At 41.5% G+C, this 14,289-nt stretch overlaps 1 protein-coding gene across 1 annotated transcript in view; it reads right to left on the bottom strand.

The window, feature by feature from the left end:
• Positions 1-9,949, bottom strand: part of Sema6d (semaphorin 6D) — a 592,899-nt gene extending 582,950 nt beyond the window's left edge. The window contains exon 1 of the mRNA XM_063283741.1: positions 9,812-9,949. The gene's annotated coding sequence lies outside the window, so the exon portion shown is untranslated. The remainder of the gene's footprint in view (positions 1-9,811) is intronic.
• Positions 9,950-14,289: the final 4,340 nt, after the last annotated feature.

Raw genomic sequence — 14,289 nt, 5'->3', positions numbered from 1 at the left:
TGGAAATAATTCTATTGTCCTATTGCATTTCCTCCAGGTAACCCATCGGAGAGAATGTTGGCCAGAGCCCATACTCTGCGAAGATGCAGGTGGATACCAGTTGGCCCTACTGGATATGCTGTTAATCTGAGAGAGCTGTAGTGACACCTCCTGGCAAGACCAAAAGTACGCTGCCTGCCATAAAACTCCACATTGCCCAACTTTATGATCAGAAACAGTGAAGAAAATATATTTTCCCACATGTACTGTTCTTTGACACAAAAACAGTCCATCTGTAGAGAGACACAGTCACAACACGCATCCATGTGTGAATGATTTCCATTAAAAAAAGAACAGCTGAGTCCAATGAAGAGGATAGCCATGTTTTTGTTTTATGACACCCAATAACTAAAGCTGGTTTTATCTACTCATCTAGGAATTGTGTACACAAAGCAATGTTGTCTAATGCTAGGCAGTAAAATTCTATAGGACTTATTTTTAAATTATCTTTGCGTAATATTTCTATCTGGGCTCTTTGTTGGTCTGATATTTCTCTTGAATGACTGGGCAGTCAATCCCTCACACTTCCACTCACCCCCAGCTCCCTGCCTATCTCTCTGACCTGAAGAATTTTAAATCTAGAATCCTCTTATTCAGTGGACACCTTCCCCTAAATTCTCTGCCTCTTTCAAAATGTACCACCTGTGTTTTGAGAAGCAGTTTAATATCTTACATACCAGAGCTAAAGTAAAAATAAATATTATTTTCTCAGACCTTGAAAGTGTTAATAGGGCTCTAGAAATACACTAGGCATCCTTCCTTCATCCAACTCACTTACTCACCCAATCATATATATTTAGTTATTACTATATGCTAGGCCCTGTGTTAGATATTACACACACACACACACACACACACACACACACACACACACACACACCAGCAAGAACAAAATACATGGTAGACCTTGATCTTGTATAACAGGATTTGAATTCTAACCATCAGATATAGAAGAGAAGCATCAACTAAGAGACAAGGTTGAAATGATGGTAGGGTTTATGAAAGAAATGGATGATAAAAGATTGGCAGGCATCTGTGGAGAGCAAAATTCAAGGAGAGACTTCCAGAAGCAAGGGTTCGTGGCAGCACAGGATTTAAGTTTTGTGAAAATAACAAGGAAGTCTGAGTGGCCAGTTGAATATAATTGTACAGATGCCCTCAAAATGCAAGAAGGCACTTGCAAACGGTTTTGAAGGGATGGGTCTTGACAGATAGCTATGGCATAATAGCCCTTGCATTATTTCAGATCATCACTTGGTTCTTTTGACAGCTTCTGAAGATATCTATTGACATCTTCAATTTTACAGATGGAAACACAGAAGAGAAGCAATGAATGCCCCAAGCCCAGTTTTATAGCTTAACTTGGAAACAGAAATGCTAGGACTTCGCACAATCCCAAGGCCCATGTATCAAACTGTACAATTACAAGTTCTCAGATGATTGTTTCTGCAAAAGCAAGAGTGGGAAGACAGCCACAGAAGGCAGGACAAGGCTCATCACAGAACTGATGACCAGAAGGACAGTGGAGAAGATGGAGAATTAAATGGGATTATTATATGTCTGTACTGAAATCTAACAAGGACCTGTTGGTAGAATGGATATCGTGGGCCAAGGAATGCCTGGTGGTGATAGAGCTTTTGAACAATTTAATGGCTTCCCAGAGATGTCTTCCCACCAGAACCTCTCAGCACTTTTTCTTTAAACTCACCATAATTTTCAAAGGGTTTGCTGTATATACCATTATCCTTTTGGTATTATTCAATGGGACACCTTTCTAATACCATACATTCTTCTGATCTATATATGTACACATACAACATTTTATCCTGTATTAGTGGAGTTTTGCATTTTATATCACATTATTTATTTTCAGTTTGTGAAAAAATGGTTATAAGCACTGCTTAATATTCTACTCGGGGATGGCTATCTAGAGCTCAGTACTTCAGTGCTCACCATCATGGGCAAGACAATGGGTGCAATCCCCAGCCTCACAAAAAAAATCTGTCATAAGAACATGCTATATTTCATCTTCTTCTTGTTACCCTTTTTATTTTTTTTCTCCATCTTTGGGTAGGCACTGTTTCTAATTTTGCACTTGTCTTACTAATTCTGTCCATATAAACATTTTTATTGAAATCATGATTGTTTCCTAAGGCTAAGCAAATAAACATGAAATTTGAAAGTCATTCATTAATAAATTAGTTACTTATTTTTTGCATTGCATTTCAGTACAACCACTGAACATTTGCCACTGCTTTGCAAGAGAAACTGCAAGAATGCAGATTAGTTGACAGTCAATACTGGTGCATGGATTGATGTAACAGTAGGCGTCCATGAAGGCCATTTTCTGATGATTTCCATGTTAACAGTGGAAGAAGATAGACCTTCATCTAAGAGTGAGGTATAGTCAGAGGAGTGTTCTAGAAGTGAAACTGTCCTGCTATTTTCCAGGAAAATGAATGCAGCTGATTACCTGAAGCCAGTAACCACTTCAGACCATGGTGAGCCTTTCCTGTAACATGGTCAGTTGCACAGGTGTTAGCAATAGAAGAAGTCAGATTTTTATTAGGACCAAACTTCCAAATCTTTGTCTCCATGATGATGGCCACTGTACTTCCTGGCAGAGTTCTGACATTTTCTCTCTTGCTTAGGATTTCTGCCTTCATCTCAGAGGTTCTGAGCCATCATCTGATCACCACTTTCCCCTGTTACTCCTCTCCAATTTGCCCTTACTTTCCCTCCTCCTAAGCACCCAAACTGAGAAGCACATTCTCCAGCTAGGCCTCCAAGGACTGAGCAGACCGGTATTATTCTTTTGCTCCTTCACATTCAGTCCCTACTTCACCCTCATTGCTTAAGGCAAGGGACTCTTTTTTCTTTTTCTTAATACTCATTTCTGTTTTTCAATATCTTGTTCACAGTAAGTTCTACTTCAAGTTAATGGAATTTAAGTTTATTTCTATTTACAAGGTACTTTTTCCTTTTAAACCTTCAGCAGAAAAAAGATCAAAGTTGCCTTGATCATGCTCGCAGGACAGTCTTATTACTCCTGAAGCCACTGTTGATCATTAACAAGGTGTACAACAATTTGTGTTGGTGAGAAGTCTGGAAATGCGGCATATTTTCACTTCCACGTGTTGCTTGTTTGCAACAGTTAAGACTGTATACTCAGTTTTAAAATGACCATGATAACTGAGAAGCGTCATGTTTCCAAGGATATTTTAGAATGTCTATACATTTCTAGTACCACTATGACTAAAACATTCTCACCTCTCCCTCCCTCTCTTCAGCACACAGACACACTCATGCTGTGTTCAATCCTTCTTAGATGATTCCTTCAAAGTTATCATTTTATTTTATTTATTTTATTGCCATGTGTTTAAGTCTTTTATTGTCATTTGACCAATCTGGTGGGAAAAGCTGGATGCTCTTGGTTGGTTACAACAACGACAACAACAATTTAAAATTAGTACATGGTGAAGTTCTCTAGGAAGCTGCATTTTTATAGACAGAAATTACCAGACATCTGTGTAACCTTATGAGCTTAGGTCAAGATGTCGAACACCTGAAGAAGAAGACACAGAACAAGTGACAGACATCTACCCCTTTCCATGGGCTCATGGTACTGTTCAGTGGACACATACATGAAATAAAGAAAGCCCACAGTAGAACCCAATAATCTAGTATGAGCAATGGAGATACATAATAATTCTTTCATGGCAATCTCAGACACAGTGTATAACAGGACCTCAAGTGTCATTAGAAAATAAAATAGAATTTCCACTTGTATCTTTAGAAGTAGCTACTCTTCAAAATTAACTCACTTAATAAATGTTCAGCTCTGTCACTCACTTTTCTCTTGCAAACTTTATTTTGTATGCTCAGAATGAAAATGATATTTCTAAACCCTTGAGTTCAAATCCATCGCTCCGCAAATTATTCATGCCTAAACAAGCTGCTGAGGGAAACTTAACTAATTTCCAGTCCCTTTAGGAATAATTTTAAGACAAATTCTTTACCCAAATGGGATGAGTGTTTGAACACCAACCTGAATACACCTGCATGCTGAAGGTCTGTGCTTGCACTGTGTGGCACTGTGCTCTATAAATAATCCTCTCTGGTTCCTTGCCAATTAGGACTTATCACGTGGCACACAACTTAGATGTCAGCAGTTAATTTGCATGTCAATGAAACAATAATTTGATGAAAATTTAAAGCTTTATGCACTATTTATACCATAATTGGAAGCACAGTAAGTGTGCTCATATGCAGATTTTTATTGTGTTCAATGATCTCTTTTAAAGGCCACATTTAAATGATCAGTGTTGATCATTGTCTGAGAGTTCTAGTTTGGGACAACAGATCTGCATTTTAGACATTAAATTAATTTAACATTAACTCTAATTGAGATGTCAGAGGAAAATGTCAGTCAAGTCCACCAAACAGTGGAGTGGCAGCTGCTTATGTTTGGGATTTTAATCCCTTTTTGGCCTTAGATGCAAACATGCCACCCTGGGACAATGAAATAGTTTAAGTTTATTTTTCTTCCTTTCCTTTCTCTGCCCTCCTATCCGATTTTCTATAGTTAAAGGGAACACTTTTGTGGGTGGTCCCTTTAAAAGCTGAAAATGGTAGTTGATTCTAGTACATAGGCAAACAACCAGTGGGCACTCAAACTTAACTACTGTGCTTAAGGGCAGTACTTAGAACAAATACTGTATTTACATGGACAGAAATTCCAAAAGCTGCCAGCCTGCTGGGCTAAGCTTGCTACTGGAATGGCCACACCTACCAATCAGTGCCCTGCAATGTAGCTAGTAGAAAAGCCAATGAGCAGAGGGAAGAAGCAGGTAGGGGAAGGGAAGGAGGGAGAACGGAGGAGGGAAGGAAGGACAATGGGAGGAGAGAAGAGAAAGCAAGAAGAGCAGTCTGAGGAACTGGAGAGGTGGCTGGGGATAGCAGTGATGGTTGCTCTGCCAGAGACAGGACTGGATTTAATTATCACCCACAGGAGGCTCACAACTGTCTTTACCTCCAATCCCAGGATCTGGCCCCTTCAGGCACTACACACATGTAGTGCACAAACACTGAGGCAGGTACAACACTCATACACATAAAGTAAATTTTTGTTAAAAAGAAAGAAAGAAAGAAAGAAAGAAAGAGAGAGAGAGAAAGAGAGAGAGAGAGAGAGAGAGAGAGAGAAAGAGAGAGAGAGAGAGAGAGAGAGAGAGAGAGAGAGGAAGGAAGGAAGGAAGGAAGGAAGGAAGGAAGGAAGGAAGGAAGGAAGGAAGAGTTTTGAGTTTCTAGTCTCTTGGCATAACAGACAATTGCCAAGATTGCTATTTTGCTTCCCATAGACAGAGTGCTTGAGTTTCAGGTGCTCTGAAAGGAATTTCCTCTAATGGAAAATATGGTTGCTTTGCTGTGCTGCTTAAGCCCTGCTATAAGAATGACTGACTGGAAGAGTGTGCTGAGTACCATTAAGAATAGGGCTTGGGTGTTCATTTAAATGCCACAGATGTAGGCATAAGGTGACTCAGGTGTTGGTTTTCTGTCACATCTTCATCCAGCCAAAGTGTAACTGCCCTGAAGTCAGATTTCCTCGAAATCAGAGTGCATCCTTTGGTTTCTCTACTGGCCTGTAACGACTAATCGTCCCTTTAGATCTATTTATTATATCCTGTTTCTAAGAACTTCCTTTTACTTTAATGAGCCCCCACATTCCACAATCAAAAACAAAATTATATATTCTGACAGAGAAAATAAGTGGATAAATAGAATAAGATAAAGATGAGAAGAAAAGAGCAGCATGAGAGAACACAATGTTTGCCTCTGAGCCACCCCAGAAGCCTACATCCTTTCCTTGCAAAAGTATTTCCCTCAAAAGGCAAGGTAATATATACATGTTATTTAATTGACTATCTTAGTCGTTATATTATAAATGATTTTCGTCTCATTAACTAAGTTGATCTTGCTCTTAAAAGAAATATAAACAATTGTTGATTTTTAAATTCAACACTTAATAACATTTTCTTCAAATTAGTTTACACCAAAGGAAATTAAAAGTGCTATTTTAATTAACTTAGCTTAGTCATTTGACCATCATTTCATGTTTTATCTAACTCAAGCAAGTTAATCATGAAACATCTTCTGTTTAGTGAACATTTATTGATCAATCATGGAAGAAAACCAAGGTTTTTGCTAAAATATTCTGGAAACACATATTGACATATTTCAATTTTCCCAAAAATGCAACAGCACTCCTCCTGAAACAGAGTAAGTAAACAAAGAGCTTTGATACCTATGGAAAGCAAAAGCCAGCATTCAAATGCAACCAATAGGGCTCTGCTTATAAGAGGAGAGTCTGGGGAAGCCAACTGCATGACATGGGCTTGGACTCTGTGAACACAGACAATCTCCTCAGTGTGCTCCCCCAGAAAGGAAAGCCCACCTTCCTACCTGCTAAGTTCTGACTCAACCGTTAATGGAAGTTACTCTCCTTCCCTGTTCAGCCCTTCCCTAGCGACCTCCCTGGCACCAAGTTTCCAACAGTACATTGCTTCACCAGGCCGCATGAAACATATTCAACATGCGTTTATGACGCAGAAGGAACATATTTAAAGACTCAGGTTTAACAGGTATTGATCTGAAAGGCTATTTGTTTTGAGGAAAGGGGAACCAGCATTGATGCAGTGAAGACTTGAATGTCTAGAGTACAAATAATTCTCTATTTGGGGATCCTGAGGAATTACAGCATGTGGTTGTAGAGTAATGAATGTTTGTAATTCACGAGCTGCTATTTTAAGATGCAAAGCACACCATGACATCAATGATGTTCTTTTTAATCTCCACGGACAGGCTATTACAATGGAGGCACTTGGGGAAGGACTGTGCACTCTAATATATATTTAATGAAATTTCAGTGTTTCAACAATGATGATTCATTAACATTTCATAATTTATAGAATGATGAAAATAACCCCCAGATTGGCTTAAAAGTACAGGTTTTATTTGTAGAAACTGCTCATGGAATTTTTGCACTAATATTTCTATACTGAAAACCTGTGAATGGCCCCTTAACATGGATTTAGTACACCTTTAAGGAAACAATCAGTATTTACTCAAATAACACTTTCTCCCTCTGAAAGAGTAAATAGCATTTTAACTGCTTCTTTTCTCTTCTCACTTTCTATCTTCCTTTAGCTCCTAGACGACAAAACAATGGCCCTTTCTTCCTGTGGAAGAGAAAAACTCAATAAACACAAATGGCTACAGGGCCTCAGAAGAGTGAAATTATGGCTTTCCAAGGACTTCATTTTTCCCTCACGAAGAAACACATTTAAAAGGGACCTTTTCCAACACACTTTAAAGTCAGGCATATTTCAATGAAATAATTATTTTGGAAATGCCAAACATTGCTGACTGATAAATGAGACCCAAATTATTAAGCTCTGTTCTTTTACAATCCAGATTTAGTGTAGTCATCAATCTGGGTAAGAATTTAGAGTCTGGAGACTTTGGAAGATGAACAAGCTACTCACTGAAATTGGTCATGTGGGAAGGCGGTTAAATGAGTGTTCAGTTTAAACATAGCTGTGGATAACTTCCGTGTCTTCATCTTCATTAGAACTAGCTGATCTACTGCTCATTTGTTCCCACACTAACGTGGACACAGTGTGGAAACAAACAAAAGAGAAAAGTGAACAAGTAATTCGGTGCATCCAAAGAGCATCGTGGTGTCGAAAATATGATACAACAGAAGGCTCTAGGGAAAGTTCCCTTTCAATATGAGAGGCACAAGAAAAGCAACGTTACTATGAAAAACATGAAGGATATAAATGTTAAAAGTGATAGGAGAGAGAGGAGAACACGCAATACTTTACATGGGTATCTGTGGCACTGATATTTATCATCATCATTTCTACTGCTATTTATCATCTCCCTCATTCACACTTCCAGCCTTAGAATCAGTCATACAGCTTTCAGACCTTAAGCAACACCCACAGGGCTCCATCTATCCCTTCTCCCTCCAAGAGCAAAAAGGCTAAGTCCAGAGAGATGTTCACATGAGGTATTTCTCCCTGGGCTGAACTCCAGGTTTCAGCAGACAATGCACTTAGCAGGTCATGGGCACAACATCAAATCCAGGGAGAAGTACAGTGGTGTTCCTTAGTAACTACTGATATTCACGACCAACTACAGATACATAATGCATATGCATAAACATGTGTGCATACAGTAACTGCATTAAATAATACTTGAGTATATTTTGCTGAGAGATGTGCCCATTAGAAAAAGGGGAAACGAATGTATTCATAGCCCAGGGACTAAGGCACTGACACTTGAACAGGTGATATCATTGTCACTACTGGAGGAAAGCCAAATAAGGACATGTATGCTACCATGGAAGAAATGGATTTGCTCAAAATGTCCTGGGGCTCCCCAAGGAGAGGAGGGAGAAGAGGCTCCCTCTGCCTTTGCCTCTGAGCCCACTTCCATCTATAAATTTTAACGTCAATGCTAGGGTGGGAGCCATGGGCTCTAAACCACTGTGTGGGCGCATATATGTACAGAGGAAATTACACTTTGTTTATTAAAGGGGACGCCTCTCCCAGAACCACGCAATCTTATTACTTGATTACGTACAAAAATGATTGCACATCCATAAAGAGAGAGCGGGAGGGGGCCAGGGGAAAATAAACCCCGCCCAAGAACCTCTATGGGAAACTGGTGCTAGCAGGAAAAAATTGCCTGTTGCCCCAAATGCTTAAAACTCCACCTTCGTTATTCTGAAAACAATTTCAATGCAGGAGGGAGATAACATTTCCTGCTTCTGAGCGCCATTCGCTAGGCTGTCTGAATCAGTTCGATCTAAGTTTTGCACTCACGCATGGTTTCTGTTGTCGACTACTCTTACTCTCTGAACCAAGAAGTCCCATTCCAAAATGTACCCATCGGCTCTGACCCTCACTCCTCCAAGTCAACACTTTTATTAACCTGTGAGCTGAGTCTGTGTCGCCCAGCCCGGCCCCAGAACAGTCACCGGGAACAATGAGCCAGAGGAGGGACCCACCCATTGAGCACCTGCTCTCTGGCGCGCAAGCCTGGACGCGGGACGCGCGGGCCTCGCGTTCTGGAGACCCTGCTCCACCAGACCCCAAGAAAAGCCTGGAAGCAGGTGGTTCCCTGCATCACACTCGGTGCTCCCGAGTCACTTTTGCCTCCCAACACCCACCAGTTAGAGCCGCTGTACCTAAACAGAAAACAAGCCCAGCGGGGATATGGGGTGGTCCAGCCACCACCCACCCGCTCAGGCTCTGGAACGCACCGACGCCGGGTGGCCCGCACCGAAATCTCCAGGGCTTTGGGGTGGAGAGAGGTGGAGCCCGGAGCCTTAAAGTGGCTTCTTCTGGCCCGCCTCCGGCCTGGCAGGGCTCTGGGATCCGGTAAGACACAAAAGATGGGCAATATCAGAGCCTGCCACTGTGCCGTCGCCGGGGTGAGCGGCCCGGCCTCGGGCGGGTCCCTGTCACCTCTCCCCACTGTCCACTCCCGCTCCCTGGTCCTAATCCTGGTTGCCTACTCTTATCCCCTGCTTCCCTGGTTCTCATCCCCTCTTTCTAGTTTCCATCCCAGCTCATGGGTTCCTATCCCTGATCCCCGGTTTCCGCCCGCCGCTGGAGCATCCCTGGACGCCGCCGAGCCCCGCACGCTTTCCGGGAGCTCGAGTGGGCAGCGAAAGGCGCGGGTGGAGGAGACGAGATACACTTACTTGCCGGGAAGGCTGAGCACCTCTTGCTTCTCACTCGCAGGTGTCTGGCTTCAGGGCCCGCGAGGTCGCTGGCACAGCTTGGAGCTGGACACTTGGCGAGCCCGGGACACCCTAGTCGCCGCTCAGCTGCGCGCTGTCACCGCACCCGCACACCGAGGCACCATCTACAGCCCCAGGCCTCTGCCCCCCTCTCCCACGTCGCCGCTCCAGGCAGACCACACCCTGTCACCCCCGCAGCCCTCCACTCCTGCCTCTTTGACACTTCACCGGTTACTCCGCCGCCCGGCGTCCTCCCACCCCCTCAACCCACGTGCTTCTGCGCTCGCTCCCGGCTCCAACTTCCCCCGCCGGTCCCCGCCCTCCTGGGAACCTCTGGACTCAGGCTGGAAGGTACTTGGTCCTCCCACAAGTCCACCTAGGTCCTCGAATTGATGGTGTCACTGCGAACTGCGATGGTGTCATGTACGCTGTGTATAATGTGGGAAGATTTTTTTTTTATTGAGCCATGCATTACTTTTAATATAATAGAGGTATATTGATTACCAGGCTTCAATCACTGAGCAGTCACTGGCCTTAGTAGAGGCTATCAGCCCAGCTGTTTCCACTTGGCAAAAACCTTCCTAAAGTTCCCGCTTAGCCTGTCATTTCCTATTATCCTAGTATTTATTTATTTATTTATTTATTTATTTATTTACTTACTTACTTACTTACTTACGTATTCATTCATTCATTCTTATTGTTTTAAGGAATGTCTTATTCTTTACTCTTCCTCCTTCCAGCAAAGTTTGAAGTTCCTTCCACCTCCTCTGTCCAGTCACGAAGACTTTAGGAAAAATTTCATCTCTTCCTGTGATAGCTGTCAGCAGCCTCTAGTATAGTCCTCAAGATAAAGTATATATTCCCAAATGCCCCCACATGCCCTTAAATTATGAAGACAAACTTTGGTCATTTTATACCACACTGAAATGAGGCGTTCAATTGCGCACTTGGCTGTATCCCAAACATTGGTCCTGGAGAAAGCTAGGAACATTTTACATTTGGCTGAGTGATTTCTCATACTATGATGAGGTTTAGCGAGGTTAATAACTGGTGATAACTTAATGTGACACTTTTAAGCTTTCTTTAGAGCCTGGACCCCTAGTCTCTCACACATGCACAATCTGGCCTGCCTTTCTTTCTTTCTTTCTTTCTTTCTTTCTTTCTTTCTTTCTTTCTTTCTTTCTCTCTTTCTCTCTTTCTCTCTTTCTCTCTTTCTCTCTCTCTCTCTCTCTCTTTCTCTCTTTCTCTCTTTCTTTTCTTTTTTTCAGAGCTGGGGACCGAACCCAGGGCCTTGCACTTGCTAGGCAAGTGCTCTACCACTGAGCTAAATCCCCAACCCCAATCTGGCCTTTCTTAGCACAGTACTTGGATGTCCACCTGCCCAGCCACAAACCACTTTAAGTACCACCACCACAGAGGGTCACCCAGACTCTTCTCTCTTTGAAATAATATTCATTCTTTTGCCTCTTATTTTGGTCTCAATCTCTTAACTAAGAGTTTTAAGAAACAGTGATGGCTTAAAGGTCAGATCTCTGTTGCACCCATTGTCTTAACTCACATATAAACATTGCTTTAATTTTGTCCTCAGTCATTCACCTCCAGGTAACCTTATTGCTTTTGTTTCTCCCTTGAAGCAAACAGTGCTTCAACCTACAGAGTCCATCCATGAAGCAGCATTGCTCTAAGCAACCTGCTCATTAGATATTTTATAGATGATGCCAGGGAGAGAAGGGGCCAAAAAATAACCACCAATTACTACCGCAAGGATCAGGTTCCCAGCAATCTACTTGGTCTTAACCAGCAAAGGACATACCTTACCACAATGTCTTATACTCAATAAGTAATAAATATTTCAATATAATCCATATGTATTCATCCATGTTTAGCTGCATTGCTGCTAGGAACTGAGCAAAAGTCTGGATGGACTATTGAGACAGTTGGTCACAGATATTTGCCACCAGATTACAAACTCTCAGTACAGTCATGAACACTGTCACTTATATGTCCATGTGAAGGACATGATCCAACTTTGCATTCTAGGATGTCTGGTTGGAATAACTCAGCCTTCAAATTTGGATTCAAGGTCCTTCATGATCTGTGAGAGACACCTCAGTTAAACTGATTTCGACTTAGTCCACTGCCAGACACATTTTTGACTTCCAGAAACCTGGCATCCTGCAATGCAACCCTCAAGTCATAGGCAGAGCAGCAGACACCAAAGACAGTCATGTCCCAGTTCCATGGAATCTCTGAATGCTGCCTACGATGACAGATGACATTGAAGATGTAGTTACAAATCTTCTAGTGCAGGGATTATCTTGGATTTTGAGGACCCTAAATGAGACCAGATGGTTTCAAGAGTGGGAGTCAAAGGGAGAGTTAACATAGAAAGGAGCAAAATGTATTTGAAGGCCAAGATTACTGCCGTGTAGCCACAAGCCAGCCAATCACAGAGGACACTGGGAGACAGAAGAGGCATTGAAGAGTCTCTCACACAGACCCTGGGATCAGTGTTGATTTCTATCCAGTGAATGGGATCTTGGAAACTTCTAGGCTGGTGTATTGCATTCTCCTCTAAGATCAAAACATTCCATCCTTCAGAAAACCCCCTAAGTAAGAGATGAACAACCCCTCTCCCCAAAATAGGTTCAAGAACTCCTCCCTGAAACTAGCCAGATTTTCTAGGCCTTTTTCTGCCAGAGTAAGCAGAGCCTGGATGCAAAGAAGGCTCTCAGACAAGAAGAGATGTCTAGAAGAGGTTTAGACGAACCGAGGTACCAGGAAAGGATACTTTCCAACCTGTTGTGCTGGCTGCAGACTGTGCAGTGTGCCCGGGTTCCCAGCTTTATGAGATGTCACCCATGCTGGGATGGGTTTTGGTGATACAACTCTCTTGTAGTTATTTCTACTCTGGCTGCAGACTGTGCAGTGTGCCCGAGTTCCCAGCTTTATGAGATGTCACCCATGCTGGGATGGGTTTTGGTGACACAACTCTCTTGTAGTTATTTCTACTCTGTAAGTAACCCTCATCTAGAATCTAATAAGTAACCCCAATAGAAGTCATTGTTCACCAAGTTGGACTTGGCGATATCCATACTTTGGTCTATTGTAGTATCCTTGTCTGGGGTGAGAAGATAGGTGTGTTTTATCTCCCCAGAAAAAGTTTGTCACATAATAAAAACTAACCAAAAAATAAGTTTATAGTAATTTATTATAGCATCTAAGGAAACTAATTCTTGAAAATGGGAGGTGTCCTTACATCCCCATTGGACAAAGAATCAGAAGACATGTCAAACACTTAGGCATTGTCCTTTTCAGTGACCGGGGCGACCAGCTCTTGAGGGCAGAAGAATTGGCTCCCAGTAAAGAGTTACATAAAATCCTTCTGATTTAGATGTTGCTGTTTTATTTCTCTAAAAAGTGCAAGTAATAGCTTATTTAAAATTTGTTATCAGCTATCCAAGAAATCTATCTAAAGCATACAGAAATTAAAATTCTCTTTTAGTTTACAATATGTAGGATTTCCATGCCAATGTTTAGAAATGCAGAAATTGCCTCTTGTCAGATAAGACAAGTCTCCAGTCAGCAGAAATAAAGCTGTATTTGAGTCATGAGCTGACCCTAGAGATTGGCTCTACAACCCCAGACTTACATCAGCTGTCATGTGTTGAATACTTTAAACTTATAGGTAGAACCCATTTAAGTATTCTAAAATTAAAAATAAAGTAAGATGTAGTGCCTTTTTAAGTATACATACCAAAATTACTTATTGGATTGCAAAAAAAAATACTCAGCTGAAGTTAAAGTATAATTTTTTAAACGTACTTATAAACTCTTCCTCAGTATACTCCAGATTATCTTGATCTTTGAGAGATCCATGAATTTGATATTAAAGCATAGTACATGTAATTTGATTATTTTTAAAGAAGGTAAAACAGAACACATCCAGTTAAACTGCAGATGGTCAGTTAATAAATTTTAATATGACTTAATTTACTACATAATGTTTGGGACAATTAATTGTCTTTGTTTCACATCATGTTATTAACAACATAATAGCTGGAACTTTGGAACCTAAATTAAAAAGTTATTCACTGGTTCTCCACTGGCCTGCGGCTGTCACTTTGCTTCAGAAAACAGAAATGAGAAAATGAGTTGATTCCTGTAAAGTTTAGTCTCAGAGCCTCCAAACGCTCAACCACTGGGGAATTTCTCATTGGCTTGTACAGAGTTTAGCATCTTACTGTCCATCAGACAAAGAATTGAATTCCTCTGTGACTTAACTCCCCCTTATAACTACTTTACCCTCATTTATGGGTTCTTAAATTCACTACAGAATTTCCAGCCACCAGTAACTGAAATATTCTGCCCATTTTGTGATCTGTCCTCTAGGATTTCTAGCACCAGGATATATGCATCTGTCCAAAACGGCAGAGGAA

Source organism: Rattus norvegicus, chromosome 3, assembly GCF_036323735.1.
Source record: "Rattus norvegicus strain BN/NHsdMcwi chromosome 3, GRCr8, whole genome shotgun sequence".
In the NCBI taxonomy this organism is placed as follows: domain Eukaryota; kingdom Metazoa; phylum Chordata; class Mammalia; order Rodentia; family Muridae; genus Rattus; species Rattus norvegicus.
Note: the sequence above shows the minus strand (reverse complement) of the source record. Positions and strands in the feature narration are given on the sequence as shown.